General features: G+C 39.1%; 1 protein-coding gene across 1 annotated transcript in view; it reads right to left on the reverse strand.

The window, feature by feature from the left end:
- BRMS1L (breast cancer metastasis-suppressor 1-like) overlaps positions 1-14,820 on the reverse strand; it is a 61,908-nt gene that overhangs the window by 40,368 nt on the left and 6,720 nt on the right. The window lies entirely within an intron of this gene.

The raw sequence follows: 14,820 nt of genomic DNA on the forward strand, positions 1-14,820 counted from the left end.
ACATAGCAAACTGTCCCTCATCTGATTATTCAGTAATGCTTGTTAGTAATCTCATACATGAGCCCTGGATATCCACAGACAAATGTAAAAACCTTCCCTAAAAGCCGAGACTGTAAATTCCAAAAAGGCAAGTTCCCCCCCACCCAAAAAAAAAAGCTAAAGAGGATAGAGAGAAACACTGTTAACTGATGATATTTGGAGGGGAATCGGGCTGCGAACCTTAAGGTCAGCGGTTCGAAACTACCAGCCGCTCTGCGGGAGAAAGATGAGGCTTTCTACTCCCGTAAGGATTTACACCCTCGGAAACCCTGTACAGGGTCGCTATGGGTCGGAACCGACTCGACGGCACTTAACAACAACAAATAATCAATGTAATGAAACAAGCTATATGAATGGTTGAATGTGAAGCTGATGATGAGCCCTGTAAACTTTTACTCAATCCAAAATAAAAACATTTAATTAAAAAAAAAAAAGAGTAATAAGAAGAGACATCAGTTCCGAGCACAGCCTGCCATCTAGGAAGGGTCACGCCCCCCCACCACAACGGCTGCCAGGACCCTCCAGGGTGCTAGTGTAGGCGCTTCCGGAGCGAGAACCCAGCTCGGTGCCCCAAGATTGCATCCTCCGGATAGATAACTGAAGGAGTTTTTATAAGCTCCATCCATGGCAGGCCTGGGGGCCTCCCCAAACAGCACCGTGATGGATCCAGAGAGCCCAGTACCTGCAGCCAGTCATTACCCTGGACCTGAAAACAAAGTTCCAAAACTGGAGTGATTTTTGCCTCTCAGAATACGCATACTTTCAGCTAAAGAACTTCAGTCCCCTTGGGTCTTTCACATCACCACCTTTCCTTTTTAAATGAGAGCTAAGCTTAACCATTACAGTCCAAGGAGTAGAGTTCTGGTTAACAGCGGACATTTACCAAGTAATCACATATCTCCATCTCCAGTTAATAAAGGAATGGGTATAAAGCAACTAAAAATTCAACACTTGCTGCATGTCCAAGAAAAGAGCTTTCAATTGATAATTTAAAAAAAAGAAAACAACCTACTGCTGAGTTCATTTCAATTCCTAACGCCTCTAGAACAAGTAGAGCTGCCATGTGGTTTCGGAGACTAAATCTTTACTGAAGCAGATGGCCACATCTTTCTCCCATGGAGGAGCAGGTGGGTTCCAATCATGACCCCCTGGTTAGCAGCTGTGTGCTTTAACCACTGCACCACCACTGCACCTCAACTGACAATAAACCAAAACCAAACTGAACCCACTGCCATCAAGTACATTCCGACTCACACTTACAGGGTTTCCCGAGTGGCTGGTGGGTTTGAACTGCCAACTTTGTGATTAGTAGCCTAGTGCTTATCCTACAGCCCACTAGGGCTCCTTTCAATTGGCAACAGTAGTAAGCAAAAAGAGCAAGAGAATATCAGGGGCTGTGTAAAGAGAAAATGGAGAGCTACTGCTGAAGGCCCCAAGTTTCTCTTCTGGGTGATATAAAACTTTTAGAAATGCATAGCAGTGAAGGGAGCAAGGAGCTCTGGTAGCGTAGCGGTTACAAATTGAGCTGTTAATCTCACGGTTGGCAGTTTGAAACTACAGGCTGTTCTGCAGGAGAAAGATGAGGCTTTCTGCTCCCTTAAAGATTTACAGCCTCAGAAACCCTGTACCGGGTTGCCATGAGTCAGAACCGACTCCACGGCACAAAACAACAACAAAGGTAGCACAATGTGTGAATGTCATTAAAGTGACTGAATTGTATACTTAAAAATGGTTAATCATCAATAGCGATTGTTATCATGATTAATAGCAACTGTCACAATTGTAAAGGTAGAAGATTTGTAACAACGGGAGAGTCATCTAAATGGAGGACCCTAGGACCATCAAGGGAGAAGAGCACAAGCAGAATGCGTGACCGTATCCAGAGAAGCAGCGATGGCAGAGATGGTGGCAGAGATGGGGACATGGAAGGAGAGCGCAGCTGAGGACTCTAGATTCATGGAAAGAGAGGGACTAAGAGCTGGCGGCCAGGAGGCAACTTGCAGAATAGTCCCTTTGGTGGTGTAAATTATTATATATACCTGAGTGGTAAAAAAAAAAAAAAAGAGCTAAAGTGAATAGAGAGAAATACGGTGAACTGATGGTACATGGAGGGGATTATGATCATTGTAGTGAAGCAAGGTGTATGATTTGTTGAATGTAAAACTGACGATCTGCCCTGTAAACTTTCACTCAATCCATAATAAAAACCTTAAAAAAAAAAAGTAATAAGAAGAGAAATAATTATCTAAACTGCCTGCCAAAATAGTGATTATGTCTGAGTTAAATTTTGCTTAAGCTTAATACAAAATAATAAATAAGTGAAAAAAGTATCTATACTTATATCTTTTGAAATTGTAACACTTTAGGTGAAAGAAATGCAAAAAAAAATTGATACAAACAAATGGCTACCCAAAAACTAACAAAGAGGTTTTATTCATTTAAGTAAGGTGTTCTGGTAGCATAGTGGTTACGAGTTGGGCTGCTAACCTCAAGGTCAGGAGAAAGATGAGGCTTTCTGCTCTCGTAAAGATTTACAGCCTCGGAAGTCCTGTGTAAGGTCGCTGAGTCAGAACCAACTCCACGGCACAACAAAAACAACATTCATTTAATAAAAGAAAAAAAAAAAAATCCATTGGTAGTCAACTCCAAGTCATAGTGACCCTATGGGACACAGCAGGACTGCCCTGCAGGGTTTCCAAGGGCTTACAAAAGTCGACTGCTACACCTTTCTCACTAAGAGAGGCTGCTGGGTTTGAACCTCTTACCTTTTGCTTATCAGCTAAGCGTTTAACCACTGTGTTACCAGGATTACTTGTTTAAAACAGTTTAACATCTAAAATCAATATAATTTCTAGTATCTTAGGATTCAATTATAAATTCATCAAAAGCAGAGATCCTAATAAGTACAACAGTATGCATAGAGTGCTGCTCAGTTAATGTTTGTTGGATGTTGAATGTTAAAATGAATGGAAACTTGGGTGATATAGAATTCCTTTATCTTTTCAACAAGGTGGAAGAACTCACCCTCCACCACTATTGTTGTTAAGTGCCATTAAGTCAGTTCCAACTCATGCAACCCTGTATAGCGTTTCCAAGTAACAGCTGGTGAGTTTGAACCACTGACCTTGAGTTTCAAACCGACCTTGCAGTCCAGCACTTTATCCCACCGCTCTGTACATGGTGATGGTGGTGGTTGTGTGCCATGGAGTCAATTCCAAATCAGAGCACCCCTGCATAGGGTTTCCAAGGCTGTAAATCTTTATAGGAGCAGAAAGCTGCATCTGTCTCCTATGGAACAGCTGATAGTTTCAAACTTACCTTGAGGTTTTCAGTCCGATTCATAACTACTACGCTACCAGAGTTCCTTGCTCCACACATGAGAAAGCAAAAATCATCTAACAAGGTTAAGCATAATGACCCACCAGGTGCAAAGTTCTCCTATAGAACAGTTAGTTTATAGTAGTTTACAGTGGTTTACTACAACGTTACATTAACTTTCATTTCTTGGATAATCATAAAACGTACTTTAAAAGTGCAGTGTTGCTGTTGTTGTTAAGTGCTGCCAAGTCAGTTCCTACGCATAGCAACCCCATGTAGGATTTCCAAAGCTATACATATTTTCAATAGCAGAAAGCCTTATCTTTCTCCCAAGAAGCGGCTGGTGGGTTCAAACTGTTGGCCTTGTGGTTAGCAATCCAGAACTTATCTTACAAAGCCACTATGCTCCCTAAAAGACCAACAGTCAAATCTTACTTAGTAGCGTGAGATTGGTGAATTACTTTTTGAAAATGCAAAAGAATAAATTCGCTTCTTCTTTTCCAGAATAAGTCTGGATGAACACTTTACCCTGTCTAAATATGGGTAGTGGATTCTTCAGGATGCAAAGTAGCTTAAAATTAATAATGAGATTTATAAAATAAGAATATTATACCATATTTATCAAAGCTAAATTTTTATAATTTGGCTCATTATACATTTTAGATTAGTTATGTTAACTTGTTATACTAGCATGAAACATCTATACGTTTATTTGTAATACCACGGGAAGTTAAGACAAGACATGGCATAAACAGTAAGATTCATAAGATACAACTCTTTGTTCCATTTTAGTCTGAAAAACCTCCAGGGAAATTATTGATATGTTAAATGAATTCCATCTTTTCACTGGGCCTCTCTTTAGGAGAAAAAGAGTAAGTAGCAAAATTCTGAGGAATTCAGAATTCAGCTTCTAATAAGCTGTTTATATATTCAGAAGTTCCTTTCTTGTGTGGTACTGTAGAATAAGCACTGTACTGTGAACCACAAGGTGAGCAGTTCAAAAGTACCATTATCCGCTCCTCAGAAACTCTATACAGGTTAGCAACAAGTCACACCAACTGGACAGTGCACAACAATAATATGTAGCTACACCCATGAACATGCCAGCAAGTTCCAAAGTGCAAGCTCTCTTTTAAGATATTGTTATGGCCTCAACAAGTGGAAACCCCACCCCCACCCCCGGAGGGTTCTATTATACATGCATACAGAGCTCCTCAAAATTTAAAGGAACAGTTAGTTAACACTTAAAACCAAACTGCAATACAAAATGGCCACAGCTGGCCCTGAACTTTTTATCACTAGGAAAAAGGCCTGAACAGGTGTTGTGGAGTAGACAGGCAGACTAAAAAGGAAACAGGCCGAAAATTAAATCCTGGTTATGTCATGATGACCAACAGTGGCATCTTGAAATTTCTCAGGCAGCCTTGAAAGAAAGAAGCCAAAAGAGGACATTAAAATCATACTCATATTAGGCTACAGATTTTTTCTCTCTCTCTCTCTCTCTCTCTCTCTCTCTTCTCTCTTTTCTGCAATTATAGACTAGAACATCCAATCTGTCTTTTTTTTTTGCTGTTGCTGTTTGGTTTTTTGGTCCCCTCTTTATTTTAGGGGGCTCTTCCTCTCCCTATACTACCCAAGTCAGGAAAGTGCTACAGGAACAATCAAATAAGATAGATACAGCAATGGAAACGATTCAAAGCCTACAGAAAGAGGTCCAAATGATTAATAATAGAATATCAGAAATGGACAATACACTGAAAGGGCAAAGGAGTAGAACTGAAGAGATGGAAGCCAGAACTAGTGAGCTGGACGATAAATCTCCCAATACTACTAAGATAGAATAGCAAGCAGAAAAAAAAGGATTAAAAAAATCTGAAAAAGGTCTAAGATTCATGTTGGACAACATGAAGAAGAATAACTTAAGAATTATCAGCATTCCGGAACAGGAAGAATCATACAAGTCTACAGAGGAGATAGTTGAAAAACTTCTGGAAGAAAATGTCCCTAACATCCTGAAAAGCTAAAAGATAAGCATTAAAGAAGCTCAATGAACCCCAGGAAGGAAAAACCCTAAAAGAAAATCACCAAGACATATAATAATCAAGCTCTCCAAAATAAAAGATAAGGACAGAATCCTGAAAGCAGTTAGGGAAAAGAGAAGTGTAACATACAATGGCAAACAAATTATATTAAGCTCAAATTGCTCAGCAGAAACCATGCAGGCAAGAATGCAATGGGAGACATATATAAAACCCTGAAAGAAAAAAAAACTGCCAACCACCATTCCTCTACCCAGCAAAGCTGTCAATCAAATACTATGGTGTAATCAAAACATTCCAGGATAAACAGAGCTAAGGGATTTTGCTTAAGCCAACCCTGCGATGAAAAATATCCTAAAGGGAGATCTGTGGACTGAGAACCAACAAGAACAGACAACAATCAGAGATTGAGTTCCACCCAGAACTCAATCAACAAATGGAAGAGTTGAGGACAGAACAAAACTATAAGAACAAACTACCGCTGGTAGTTTCGAACTGCTAACCTTGCGGTTCACAGCCCGATTCGTAACCACTATGCTACAAGACAAAACAGACTGTCTTAAATGGATGGAAAAGTTAGTGGAATATAAGGTAACCACAATGGAGGGGTTTGGGTGGACGTTTTAGGGGGAGGGGGAGAGAGGCAACAGTAGAGCACAGGATAGGGGATAGACACATATAGTTCAGGTGTTGGGGAGGGCAATACAAGAAGGGTGAGGAGGTGGAAGAAAAAGATAGATAGGAGAACACTGAGACAGGTTTGCATGGGTTAAATGGGACAAAGGTAAATAGCGATGCATGCTCAACCTTGGAACAACAGGGCTTTGTGATACAGGGATCTAGGCATAGTTTGAAGAGGGGAAATAATACTAAAATCCTTGACTGCCTTATGAATATTGGTTTCCCTTGCCTACTATTGTAAAATAGACACTTGAGTGGGATAGAAAGGAATGTCGGGAAACATGCTTACAGAAAACTTTTAAGTCCATCTTCAGCCTATAACTGATTGGAATACCTAAAAGGGGTTCTAGAACTAGCCCAGTAAAATAGGCCTCTTGCAATGCCTTTGCAGTGTATAGGACCTTAGGTGGAATCCTGAGTCCCATCCAGAACCTTCTGAAGTGGGACATTCCTACTAGAAAGGACAAAGCAGACCAGCCTGGAACAGCTACAGCAACCGAAGATGCATTTTCAAAGAAAGATCAGCAAGAAAAACCCAAAACAAAAATGGCAGTATGACAGGCTACTACAAGAATAAGCAAGCTGTTCACTGGAAAGCAATCAAGTTCTTTCAGGACAAACCCCCCTCTAAGACTAAAACTCAAAGGGCACACGTGAGCAAGCATGTAAGCTTGCTGGCAACCACACTGGTCTACTGGTGAGTAGAAGAGGGGAGGGGCATCAATGAAGAAATGGGCTGAGTTCAACCACAGTCCATAGACTCCCACTGACCTAGGGATGCGAAAGAGGCGAGGAAGGGCTGGTTGCTCCAACGTGTGGTGAGACCTGGGGACACCTGAACCCATCCATGGACAAGGATATAGCCACAGAGGGTTAGAGCTGAGAGTGAATCATCCAGCTGATATGAAGTGAGGAGCGATGAACAAGTGATGCACAAACTTACAGATAGTACCCATTTGACCTAGCCTCGATGGCTTGATAATCAGAACTCTACTAGAAAAAGATTTTTTTAAAAAAATTGTGATAAAGGAAACAAGGGTAAATTGCTACAATTTGATGAACCTGACCTATACTCATGGAGGGTTGTTGTTGTTGTTGTTGTTATGGAGGGTAGTAACTCTAAATATCAACAGAGAGGGAAGGAGTCTTCACATCAAACATCAATGCTATCTATCCCCTCTTCCCCTCTATACACAGGGTAGCTAGAGATGGGCAACTTAGATATTGGCTACCTAAAATGAGGGGGCTATAAAGGCACAAAGTGACTGACTTACAAGGTTTCAAGAGGGAATTTAGTTTAAGAGTGTGTGGGGGAAGAAAGAGTCCCCAATGAATAATTTTCATCTTTTCTACATGGGTCTGGTTAAAAGAGATGGGGATAAAATCCTTATGATTCAATGTAATAGTTATCATGACTAATTGCAACTGTCACAATTGTAAAGGTAGAAGTTTTGTAACAAAAATGGGGGAGTAGTTAATCTTACAGTTCAGAAACAAAGGACCCTAAGATCATCAAGGGAGAAGAGCACAAGCAGAATTTGAGACCTTAGTCAGACAAGCAGTGACACCAGAGTTGGAAGCAGAGATGGGGACACGGGCAGAGGGAGCAGCTGAGGACTCGAGATTCATAGGAAGAGCGGGACTGAGAGGTGGCAGCCAGGAGGCAGACTTGCAGAATGTGCCCTTTGGTGGTGTAAATTATTATATATGCCTGAGTGTTTAAGAAGAAAAAAAAAAAGAGCTAAAGTGAATAGAGAGCAATACTGTTAACTGATGATACATGGAGGGGATTAAAATCATAATGAAACAAGGTGTATGATTTGTTAAATATAAAACTGATGATCTGCCCTGTAAACTTTTACTCAATCCATAATAAAAAACTGAAAAACAATGCGTAACCTTAAAAATATAACAAATAAATTTTTAAATGAAAAATAAAAAGAGATCCGGATTCTAAAAATAAATTTTAGTAAGGCATGTCCAAAAAAAAAAAAAAAAAAAAAAAGCTATTGTTATGGGTTGAACTGTGAACCTAAAAATTATATGCTGTAAATACTAATATTAATTTCTATGCCTGGATCTCAGGAGTCCTGGTCTGGTGCTGTATGGTAAGCACTAGAGCCCACGGTTTATTTGAACTTCAAGATTGTTGGTTTGAACTCACCATTCACTCCTCAGAAACTCTATACATGGTCCCTATGATTCAAAATCTACTTAACAACACTTAACAACAACAACAATAACATGCCTGGATCTTGAAAACAGAGAATGCCAGAAAGATATTTGCCTGTGCTTTACTGATAATACAAATGCTTTCAAAATGTGTATATCATGACAAACTATGGATAACATTGTGAATCACTGCTATTACTGAATAGATAATTGTGCTTTTGAGGAACCTGTACACAGACCAAAGGGCAGTCATTCAAACAGAACATGGGGACACCGAATGGTTTAAAATCAGGAAAGCTGTGCACCAGGGTTGTATCTTTTCACCATATTTACTAAATCTGTACACTGAACAAATAATCCGAGAAGCTGGATTATATGAAGAAGAGCATGGCATCAGGATTGGAGGAAAAGTCATTAACAATCTGCGATATGCAGCTGATACAACCTTGGTTTGATGAAAGCAAAGAGGACTTAAAATACTTCCCGATTAAGTTGAAAGACCACAGCCTTCAGTAAGGGTTGCACCTCAATGTACAGAAAACTAAAGTCCTTACCACTGGACCAAAAAATAACATCGTAATAAATGAAAAAAAGATTGAAGTTGTCATTTTGCTTGGATTCACTATCAACACTCAGGGGAGCTGCAGTCAAGAAATCAAACAACATATTGCATTGTCCAAATTTGCTGCACAAGACCTCTATAAAGTGTTCAAGTGCAAAGGTGTCAGTTTAAGGACTAAGGTGCACCTGACTCAAACTATGGTATTATTTTCAATAGCCTCATATGCAAATGAAAGTTGGTTAATAGAGAAAAATATTAAAAGTGCCATGACTGCCAGAAGAACGAACAAATCTGTGTTGGAAAAAGTACGAGAATGCTCCTCAGAAGCCAGAATGTTCCTCAGATTTCGTCTCTCATACTTTGAACATATTATCAAGAGGTACTAGTCCTTGGAAAAGGAGAGGGTCAGCAAAAAGGAGGACAACCCCAATGAGATGGATTGGCACAGTGGCAGCACCAATGGACTCGCGTGTAACAACAATTGTGAGGATGGCACAGGACAGGGCAGTGTTTTGTTTTGTTGTGCATAAATTCGCTGAGTCAGAACTCATTTGACAGCAACTAACAACAACAACAACAACATGTCTGTGGTTATAATCTCATTTAGAAATGGGTACTTTGTTATGATAATGAGGTAGGGTTTATGTAGAGTATGTTTTGAGTCAATCTCTTTTTAGATATTTGTTGTTGTTGTTAAGTGCCATCGAGTCGGGTCCGACCCATAGCGACCCTGTACAGGGTTTCCGCTTTTTAGATATAAAAGATATTAAAACAAGTAAGCAAGAGAAGAAGAGTTAGAAGACTAATGCTAAATCACAGGAGATCTGTAAGGAACAAGGAAACAGAAACTGAAGAGGTAAGGACCTTCCAGAGAGGTGTCAGAGAAAGAAGCCTTCCCCTGGAGCCAGGGCCCTAAATTTGAACTTCTAGTATCCTAAACTGTGAGAAAATAAATTCTGTCTGTTAAAACCATCCATTTGTAGTATCTATTATAGTAGCACTAGATATCTGTTTGTTTTTTTATGAATTTAAATCTACATCTATTCTGTTCTCTCAAATCACTGGGGTCCAATCTTTGTTACCAATCTCACATAAGTGGGAGGAACACTAGCATCTTGTAAGAACATACTTATGTGCCAGGAACATGTCTAAAAATTTTACATATTATGCTCATAGGAAAACATCAACACTACACAGAGCAATCTATAGATATAACACAGTTCAAATACAGATTCTAACATCATTCTTTTAAGAGATGGAAAAATGATCACTAACTTTATATGGAAAGGAAACAGACCTCAGATAAGCAAAACACTGCTTAAGAAGAGCAAAGTTGGAGGACTCTCACTCCCTGAACTCAAAATATACTATACCAGCCACAGTGGTCAAAAGAGCCTGGTACTGGTATAACAAAAGACACATAGATTAATGGAACAGAACTGAGAACCCAGAAGAAAATCCATCCACATATAGTCAGCTGCTATTTGACAAAGGGCCAAAACACATTAAATGAGGAAGAGACAGTCTCTTCAACAAATGGTGCTAGCAAAACTGGAAATCCATTTTCAGAAGAATGAAACAAGACCCATCTCTCATACCATATACAAAAACAAACTCAATGTGGATAAAGACCTAAATATAAAACCTAGAACTATAAAGATCATCAATGAAAAAATAGGAACAAACTTAAGGGCTCTAAGACATGGCATAAAACATTACTAAAATTATACAAACAGCAAAAGAAAAAAACACATGACTGGAACCTCCTAACAATTAGACACTTATATGCATCAAAAGATTTCACCAAAGAGGACAAAATATTGGGTGGGGGGGGGAAGGGGGAGATTTTTTGCAATGACTTACTAGACAAGGGATTTATCTCTAAAATTTATAAAACACTATAACACCCTTATAAGAAAAGACAAACAACCCAATTAAAAGATGGACACAGGAAATTAACAGACACTTAACCAAAGACATTCAGGCAGCCAACAAACATGAAGAAATGTTCACGATCAGCAGCCATTAGAGAGATGCAAATCAAAGCAACAGTGATATATTATCTCACATTAGCATCAATAGCAAAGTTGAAAGAAACAGAAAACAAATGCTGGCATGGGTGTGAAGAGACTGGGATTCTTCTACACCATTGGGGCACTGTAAAATGGTTCAACTACTGTGGAAAACGGTATGCGCTTCCTCAGAAAGTTGGAAAAAGAAATACCATGTTGTTATGATCTTGTTAAGTGCCATCGAGTCAGTACCAACTCACAGCGACCCTATGCCAAACAGAACGAACACTGCCCGGGGTCCTAAGCCAACCTCACGACTGTTGTCACACTTGAGCCCATTGAAGCTGCCATTTTGCCAATCCATCTCTCTAGGGGTCTTCCTCTTTTTCTCTGACCCTCCATCTTATCAACTGTGATATCCTTCCCCAGAGACTGGTCCCTCCTGATAACATGTCCAAAGTATGAGAGAAGAAGTTTGGCCATCTTGGCCTCCAAAGAGCACTCTGGCTGCACTTCTTTCAACACATATTGTTTGTTCTTTTGCCAGCCCATGGTACTTTCAATATTCTCCTCCAATATCATAACGCCAATGCATCAATTCTTCTATGGTCTTCCTTATTCACTTTTGCATGCATGTGAGGGTATTGAAAATATCATGGCTTAGGTCAGGCGTACCTTAGTCCTTAAGCTGACATCTTTGTTCTTCAGAGATACCATATGACCCAGCAATCTCTCTATTTGTTATATATCCACAAGAAATAAGAGCCAGTACACAAGTAGCTCTATGCACACCAATTTTCATCACAGCACTATTCACAATAACAAAAACATGTAGACAGCTTAAATGCCCATCCATGGAAGAGTGGATAAACAAACTTTGGTACATACACACAATGGAATATTAGGTAATGTTGAAGAATAATGATGAATCTGTAAAACACCTAATCACAATACGGATGAACCTGGAGAACATTATGTTGAGTGAAATAAATCAATCATAAAAGGACAAACATTGTGTGCAACCACTATTGTAAAAACTCAAGAAAAAGTTTTCATACAGAAAAAAACATTATTTGATGGTTACCAAGGGTGGGAGGGTTGCTATGGGTCGGAACCGACTCGATGGCACATAACAACAACAAGGGTGGGAGGGAAGGGAGAGTAATTCACTGGCTAAAGGGTAGACACGTAAACTTGGGTGATGGGGAGGACAATATACAAGAAGGGAAAAGCAATATACAAGAAGAGGGAGGTTAACAGAAGAATGATGAAGACAGGTGAAGACTCCAAGAGGCATCCAAGAACTAAAGGGGACAGAGGTAAAGTGATATATTCACAACCTTGGAAAAACAATGTTCTATGTGTAGCTACATGGACAGAGGCATTAGCTGAATGGATATGGAAGGAAGAGTAGGATACATACATATGTACATATTCCACAAATATATGAGTTTGAATGTTACATGGTTTTAAAGTTTGTGGTTACATGGGTAACTACCGGGAGGAAGAGGGACTACTGTTGTTTCATGGAGGAGGACTGCATTCATTGAGATGAAACAAAATGTATATGATTTGTTGAATGTAAATCTGATGATCTTGTATATAAACCTTCATTCAATTCACAATAATAATAAAAATAATAATAAAAAAAGAATATTCCACAACTAAGGAAAAAAAAAGAATTTTACATATTGTTCACTCATTCAATCATTATAGTACATAATAAGGAAGGTATTATCCCTTTTTAAACAGTCAAGGAAGCCTGTATACAGAGCCCATACTCTTTCTACTCTACTACATTTCCTCCAAAGTAATATGCCTAGTGGAAGGAACACTATAGCACTAGAAGGCAGAGAGTCTGGCTTACTTATTACCACTTTCTGAGAAATTATGAACAAACTGCTTAACTTCTGTTATGAATTGAATTGTGTGTACCCACCCCCAAAATAGGTGCTGCAAACTCTAACCACTTTGTCTGTGGTTAGGAACTCTAGTATGGCTGTATGATAAGCACTAGACTGCCAACCAAAAGGTCAGCAGTTCAAACCTACTAGACACTCTTCAGGAGAAAGCTAAGGCTTTCTGCTCCTACAAAAAGTTGCAGTTTCAGAAACTCTATTCAGGGTCACTTTGAGCCAGAAGTGGATTTGGTTTTGTTTTTTAATATCTGTGATTATAAAACCCCTTGGGGTAGAGGTCTTTGTTATGTTAAGGAGACCTGATTAGTATAGAGTATGTTTTAAGTCCACCTCTTTTTTGTTTTAATATAATAATCTATTTAATCCCATATATCAAAGAATCATCACTTCAACATGTAACAAATACAAAAATTACTTTGCATTATCTTTTCACACAGAGTCTTCAATATCATTTTAAACTCTCAGTGTATTTCAGTTCAGGTTCTCAACAGACATATGTGGCTGTTGTTGTTAGGTGGGTGCCGTCAAGTGGGCAACCAGTGCACAACAGAACAAAACATTCCCTGGTCCTGCAACATCCTCACAATTGTTTGTGCTCACATTGCTGTCTTGGTGTCAATCCATCTCATTGGGGGGTCGTTTTCTTTTTTGCTGACCCTTCACTCTTCCCAGCATGATGTTCTTTCTCTAGGGACTTGTCCCTCCTGATAATATGTTGGAAATATGAGACATGAAATCTCAACCAGGCTTCACCAGAGCACTCTGACTGTATTTCTTGCAAGAAAGATTTTCCTGTTCTTCCGTCAATCCTTGGTATTTTCAATATTCTCCTCCAACACTATCATTCAAATGCATCAATTCTACTACAGTCATCATTATTCATTGTCCAACATTCACATGCACATGAGGCCATTGAAAATACCTTAGCTTAGGTAGAGCCACACCTTAGTCTTCAAAGTGATATCTTTGCTCTTTAACACTTGAAAGAGGTCTTTTGCAACAGATTTGCCTAATACAATGTGGTTGATTTCTTGACTGCTGCTTACATGAACATTAATTGTGGATCCAAGCAAAATGAAGTCTTTGACAACTTCAATCTTTTCTCAGTTTATCATGTTGTTATTTATTGGTCTAGTTTTGAGGATTTTCATTATCCATACTGAAGACTGTTGTGTTTTATCTTCATCAGTAAGTACTGATGTGGGTTGTTGTTGCTGTTAAGTGCCATCCAGTCAGTTCTGACTCATAGCTACTTTCATCTCCTTGACATCTGTGTGTGGTAAGAAAGGTGGTTATCATCACTCCCATTATTCAGATGAGAAAAGCAAGGCCCAGAGAATAATATCAACATTTTTGTAGGCACTCAAACTTAGTGTTACTCTTGATTGGCAACAACCCATCAGAACACACCATAATTTTAAGTCCATTTCTTTTGAGATATGAAAGAGATTAAATAAGCAAGGAAAAGAAGCAGATATGCAGGAACAGAGATGCCAAGCCACATGAAAATCACCCAAAAGAGACAAGGACTTTCCTCCAGAGCCCACAGAGAGAGAAAGCCTTCCCCTAGAGCTGGTGCCCTGAATGTGGACTTCCAGCCTCCTAAACCTTGTGAAAATAATTTTTTGTTTTTAAAGCCACCCATTTATGGTGTGTATAGCAGCACCAGACAACTAAAATTTTTTCACAGGTAAAGTAGAGATAAACTACCTTCCAAACTCAGAGTTGCTTTAAGAAGCAAACTGAAAAAAGACATGTGAAAACATATCACTATTCAATGTAAAATAAAAACAAAAATAATTTTTCTAGAGTTAGAGAAATATTCTATTATACTCTTAAAATGTCAAATTATTTAACAAAGGGATGAAAGAAACATTTTGGAGCCAAGGATGTAATAATCCAGGGAAAAGATTTTAATCACCAATGGTGGTGGTGACTATGTGCCTTGGAGTTGGTTCCAACTCATAGCGACCCTGTACAGGATTTCCGAGGCTGTAAATCTTTTTTTTTTTTAATGTTTTATTGTGAATTATGTGATAGTTTACATGGGAGAACATTAGTTTTACATTCATCCTATC

This window comes from Chrysochloris asiatica, unplaced genomic scaffold, assembly GCF_000296735.1.
Source record: "Chrysochloris asiatica unplaced genomic scaffold, ChrAsi1.0 scaffold00017, whole genome shotgun sequence".
In the NCBI taxonomy this organism is placed as follows: Eukaryota; Metazoa; Chordata; class Mammalia; order Afrosoricida; family Chrysochloridae; genus Chrysochloris; species Chrysochloris asiatica.